This window comes from Vidua chalybeata, chromosome 2, assembly GCF_026979565.1.
Source record: "Vidua chalybeata isolate OUT-0048 chromosome 2, bVidCha1 merged haplotype, whole genome shotgun sequence".
NCBI classification, from domain to species: domain Eukaryota; kingdom Metazoa; phylum Chordata; class Aves; order Passeriformes; family Viduidae; genus Vidua; species Vidua chalybeata.
In genome coordinates, this window is record NC_071531.1 from 74,918,811 (window position 1) to 74,925,012 (window position 6,202).

Below are 6,202 nucleotides of genomic sequence, written 5' to 3' on the forward strand. Positions count from 1 at the left end.
TCTCCAGACTGTAACATTTCACTGCACTTCTTTGAATGTCTACACAAAATACCTTTAGTGGCTGAATGTCTGCACAAAATACCTTGTTTTCAAGGAAAGGGGCTCTGGGTTTTACACTGAGACTTGTCACAGTACTGAAAAAGCACAAAGTGACCTAAACCCAAGTAAGTCTGTCAAACCAGATTAACATCTGAGGGTTTTCCCCATTGTTCTTGGAATTTACCAACTGGATTGACAGTCTGGGTGAAGTAGACCAATTTTCTATACTTTGTCACCGGATTCTGGCTAAAATAATACATTGACCTCTCTTTTCCCTTGCTTCTTAGGTATTTAGAAAATTGATGAAATGGAAAAAGAGAGAAGCTAGAAACAGAAAGATATCTAAAAGGTCTTAATTACTTCTACCTTAGCCATTGAGCACTTCAGAGTGTTGTTGAAGTTGGATTCATTTCAGCTCAGAATTAGCCACTTGCTGGGTCTGTGGGAATTTGTGGGTTCCCTAGGTTTCCAGTTTTCACACCTGTGTGGAAGCTAATGGAGTTTTTTATTAGGGAGAAGGAAGTTCTTTTGTTCTTTTGTACTCTGAAGAGAAAAAAGGCACTCAGGTGGGCTGCTGCCTACAAGAAAAACAATGCTGGAAAGTAGTTATTTGATAACTGTAAATAATTTTTTTCCATTAATGTTGGCGCTGGATCGGTCTGGCATGAGGTTATTAAGTCAGCTTTCTCCACAGTAGCCTGCTGTGCTTTGCATTTGAGGCTAGAACAGTGTTCATAACTCACCAGCATTTTGGCTCTTGCTGAAGAGTTCTTGCAGAGTGTCAAGGCTTTCTACCTCCCCCACCTCCCAGCCATAAGCCAGGAGACTTGGAGTGGGCAAGGGACTGTGAGGGGCCACAGACAGGACAGATGACCCAAACAGGCCAAAGTGATATCCTGTACCTGCCATATGACACCATGCTTAGCAATAACAGGTGGAGGAAAGGAGGAGGAGGGACAACATTTGTTGTAACAGCATTTGTCTTCCAAAGCAACCACTACCTTTACTGAGGCCTCACTTCTCAGGGAGTGGCTGGACATCTGCCTGCCAATGGGAAGAAGTGAATAAGTCCCTCTTTTAGCTTCTGCTTTCCTTTTTAAACTGTTATTTCAACTCAGTAGTGTCTTTGGCATCTTTCCTGGAAAATGAGAGTGAGTGAAAGATTGGGTGTTTGCTTGGCTGCCAGAGAGATATGGGTCCATGGGCAGAGCACCTGTATGGGAGCACAAATTTCTCTAATATCCCGATGTGTTTTGTGACTGTCTCTTCTAGTTTCTTGCTAGGCTGTGAAACTTTCTTCAATAGAAACATCGGGTACATAGGGTGGCTATGAAATGCTTTCCCTTATGCCTTCAAATTTTTCACAGAAGTATCAAACCATGTGTAAATGGAACATGGCAGAAGTAGCAGGTGGTTCCCCAGAGGTCTCTCTGTGGCACAGTGTGCATGCTTAGAACACAGAAAACTGACTGAGGTTCTGTTGTGAAAGCCCACCTCACTGTCATTTCTGTTGCAGAGGATCTCCACAGATCCTACAGTTAAGGAGATTCCCAAGGATCAGGCTTTATTTTCTCTGCAATGGGATACCCATACCAGGAGCTGCCAAGAACAGAAATTCACTGTCAAGGGCTTGACCTGACATTGTGGAAAAAGGAGATGACCAGTATTGCAGGTTCTTGCTTTTCTTGGCTTTCTCATGTAATTATAAATTTATTGCAACGTAATAAAATATTCATTCCAAACAAGTCAATTTGATAATCATCACAATCCAAAAGCTTTCTGAGTCTACTTTTGAACGTTTAATCAGAGGGTGGAGTGGGTTAGGTGACATTCAAAGGTTGTGGAGGTAGAGAAGGGTAATTGTTTATAACTTACTGTTATAATGAGCAGGTGTTTCGCGCAAAATATAGGCTGGATTGTGGCTTTGGTCAGAAAGTGCACTATTGTATCTCCAAGAACTGGCACTAGTCACAATGCCTTCTGTGCACATGTACCTTCTGCACAGTAACCAAATGAACGACAAAGATTCCCCATGCATCTTATATCCAGACAATTCACTGCACTAGTTTATAGCCTCCACTAATCACAATGAAGAAGGTGCATCTGCTAAGGAAATAATCAAACAAAAAATGCAATGATCTGTAATAGAGAAGTTATTGAATTAACAGGTTTGCAACCAAACAAGTCCTCTGGGTGAAAAAAAGGTACCTGTAACCTTATTGCAACGAAGGAAAACAGAGGTCATCCCATCTTCTTGGCCATAACATATAATAACTTGTCTTTCACAGGAGAATCAAACAACATTCCACTGGATACAACAAAAAGGTTGTTTATGGGGCAAATATTTACAAAACCATTGACATTTGTTTTTTATGATTTTTTTGTCATTATTATTTGCTGTCTTTGCTTTTCAAATCCTACCCATTCTTTTGAACTCAACTGCATATGCATGAGAAGCTTGTGAAGATTGCTCTGTGGGGAAGTCAGAGAGAAGATACTTCATCACCAGGTCTGTATTTCATAGAATCATGGAATGGTTTGGGTTGAAAGGGACCTTAAAAACCACCCAGTTTCAACCCCTCTGCTGTGGGCAAGGACAACTTCCACCAGACCAGGTAGCTCAGAGCCCCATCCAGACTGCCTTTGAGTACTGCCAGGGATGGGGCATCTGCAGCTTCTCTGGGCAACCTGTGCCAGTGCCTCACCAAGTTCACAGTAAGGAATTTCTTTCTAATATCTAATCTAAACCTGCTCTCTTCCAGTTTGAATCCATTCCCCCTTGTCCTGTCACTATATGGGCTTTTAAGTGGTCTCTCTCCATAATTCTTGTAGCTTCAGGTTCTGGAAGAGCTTTTTGGTTTTAGACAATGTTGGAGAAATGTCTGTATACAGACAGATTATCTTGCATTCTTGACTCAAAAGGAGGTTTTTGCCAGCCTAACTTTGAGTGTTACCTGAGCCATTAATTTCAGACTTCAGATACTTGTGCTTAGCTGTAGCACAAAGAGAGAGATCTGTGTGTTTGTAGATGGAGAGCAATGAGAGGGAGACTTGGCAAAAGAAGAATGATTTGATTTAGTTAAATTTGATTTAGTTATCTTAGTTTAAAAATGTCCCACCAGCTAAGTACAGATATCTTTCTGCCACTGAAACAGTCCTGCTGCAGCCATAGTTAGACACTAAAAACTGTGCCTTTATGGTTGTGGTTTGGTTTATTTGAGACACTAGATATGTTCTACCAGGACAAGATTATCTTTACAATTAAAACCTGTCTTGCTGTGAAAAACTGTAGTAATACTACTCAACTGCAATTAATTTTTTCATATAGGGCTGCTCGGTTACAATCATTTCTGTGTATTTCAGTGTGATTTCTTGACCTCAAATTTACCTCACTATTACTGAAAAGAGCTGTATTTCTTTCTTGTGGGAATCATCAAATGGCTTAAGGAAAATTACAAGAGTCTCTGGAGTTCCATGGTTTTTCCTGTTTTTGAACCATTTGTGGCTGCTAACATTTCATATAATTTTAGTATTCCTTCTCACTCATGCAGTCTAAAGCCAGCTTGGATGTGTCTGCAAGACCTGTAACCATATATTTGTGGTGTAGGCACCATCAGCTTTCTTGTGAATGGGTTACTTGCTGCAGTCAGAAGAAGATCAATGCAAAGAAACTTGGCCATTACAGCTACAAAAATTAGTTGAAAAACACTGAATCAATCTGTGATTTTGGCTATGACTGCTTCCTATAACACTGTCTTTAAGAAAATTAGATTGTAACGATTTGTTTAGACATGGCAAAGGTCGAAATGCTTGGTTTGGCCCAGGTGTTTGGGGAACAATGCTGAAACATGGTAACTACAGATAAAGTTCTGCTTGGTCAACAGGGTCTCTAGTCAAGCATGCAAGATTTCTTTCATTGTTCTAAGATGTGTGAGCCTTGGCAAAGTCCTCTAGCAGCTGAAAGGATGGTGAGGTCATAAAAGAAAATACATATATCGCTAATGGAATAGTCACAGCTTGCAGTGATTTTGATGAGCGATGGAATTCTTTTCAACAAAATGTGGTGGTGGGGAGGACTGCAGTTTATTTCAGTGGTTTATGATGCCTGGAAAAGGCAGCCATATAAAAGATGAAGGTATTTAAAGGTCAGCCAGTTGCAAGGCTTCAGTGACTCTATTGAGCGTGGATGGGTCATCCACATCCTGTTTTCAAAACTGAGACCTTTTTCCACATATGTGTGGAGGCTGAGATCTGAGCAGGAATAACTGTGAGCTGAAGTATTAAGCCTGTCTTTGCTGTGCAGTTTTGGTGACAAATGCCAGTGAAAGGTGAGTGAAGCTGGAATCTGACTGCTGTCACTATACCTGCACAAGCCTCAGAGTGGATACTAGTGGATATACAAATTAAATTATCTTTCCTAGTTGCACACAGATTACCTGGCAGTTTTCAGGCTAAATTATGCGGTGCTATAGTCAGGCTAATAAGAGAGTCTGCATTTCTTTTGGGAGTGCTTTGTAATTTTACTGTCCTTGCATGGACAGGAACTAGAGTTTTTCAGCCCTCCTTTCTTTGTGGTCTTTCTGGGCAGCTTCAAGGGTTCAGTTCAAATGCGAAGAGGTCACCAGTAAAATATCTAAATAAGCCCCTCAAAAAAATCTATGGTTCTTAGTAAGTTCATTCTTCACACTTGCAAATATAAATCAGGTTTTTATTACAATGGGAAGAGAAAATACTTAACAATGAGTATCAAGTGGGGAACATTGGACATGTAATCCATAAAATGTAACTTGCTAATTTGGGACAACTAGTCTGGCTGTATGTTCCTCCCTAAACCTCCCATGCCAGCAATCAGCTCATGACTGGTACTGAGAAATCATCTTGTGTATTAAGAGATGATGCAAGCTGCACATGATGTTGTCATGTATTGGCTTTTCTGGCTACCTGAAAGGTGCCTGAGACCAGCCATCTCTAGCATGTGAGGGAAGCTCAAATCATTCTCTGACCTTTTCACCTCTGATCAAACCCCTAACCCTTTGTTTCTATTTCACAGCTGTGCACAACTATTCCCTCTTCATAGCTGCAACTTCTTCACTCTGAAAGTAGAAGCATTTGCTTTCATTTTAGGTGACAACTCGTGACAAGCATATGTAGAAAGAAGTAGCCCTCTGAGGCTTTCATATTGCAATAGCTTTTCTCTCCTTTATGGAAAGCCTGTTTTTTATTTTCATTCTGCAGAAATGACTCATAAATACATTGTAATGACAGATTTGTAAGCGTTTGAGATTCCATTAGTCCCTCTTATTTTCTTCTCCTTCTCTCCATCAGTTTAGAGTGGACCAGCCTTCCCTGACTGGTTGCCCTTTTTCTCTGGATTGACTTGAGAAGGGTCATACAGTTCTGCTTTCCCTTAAGAATTCAGCCATCAGCCTACAGATCCGACAAGAGTTTTACTGAAGTAATCATACTCCTAAAGTATTTTCCTGAAGTTTCAGGCACTGTTGACATAAGAGACTTGAATCACCTGTCTGAACTGCAGGTAGGTCTGTGAGAAGAGCAGTACAGAGGAGCAGTGCTTTTACTTGTGTCTTTGGATGCAGTTTTATGGGTCCAAGGAAATTTCTTGGACATATTTTGGAAATGCTGCATGTTTAATCCAAGTGCTCTGAAAAAGGAAGGGGAGATCTCACTTCAAGGCTGTAAAATGATTTTATCAGAACCAAGAGTTCATAGGATATGAATGCAAGACATAAGACCTACATCTTTTAGAGCAGGGACTACCTCTTCTCATTTCTTTGAAGCCTGTCTTCAGTGTAGGTGTGATGCTGCTAGGACTTGAATGGGAAAGAGAGCTTGGCGTTAGGAGTCTCTCACAACAGGCTGATAACACGAAATGTTGGAGGCTCAGTCTCTTTTTGAGTACTTTGATCTTTTTGCCATTGACCAATATCTTGCTTCTAAATCCATTTTTTGTTGTTACAAAGAATTTTTTTTTCCACTACGACATCCCAGAAATTGAACTTGTTCCAGACACGTTATGGAAGGCGTGCAAATGCTATTCAGAGCCTGTAGCTTTCTCTCCCTTTATCTGTTATTATTATCTACTTGGCAGCAAAACAATACTCTTGTGTTACCTGATATATTAATTGCACTACTTTAAGGACAC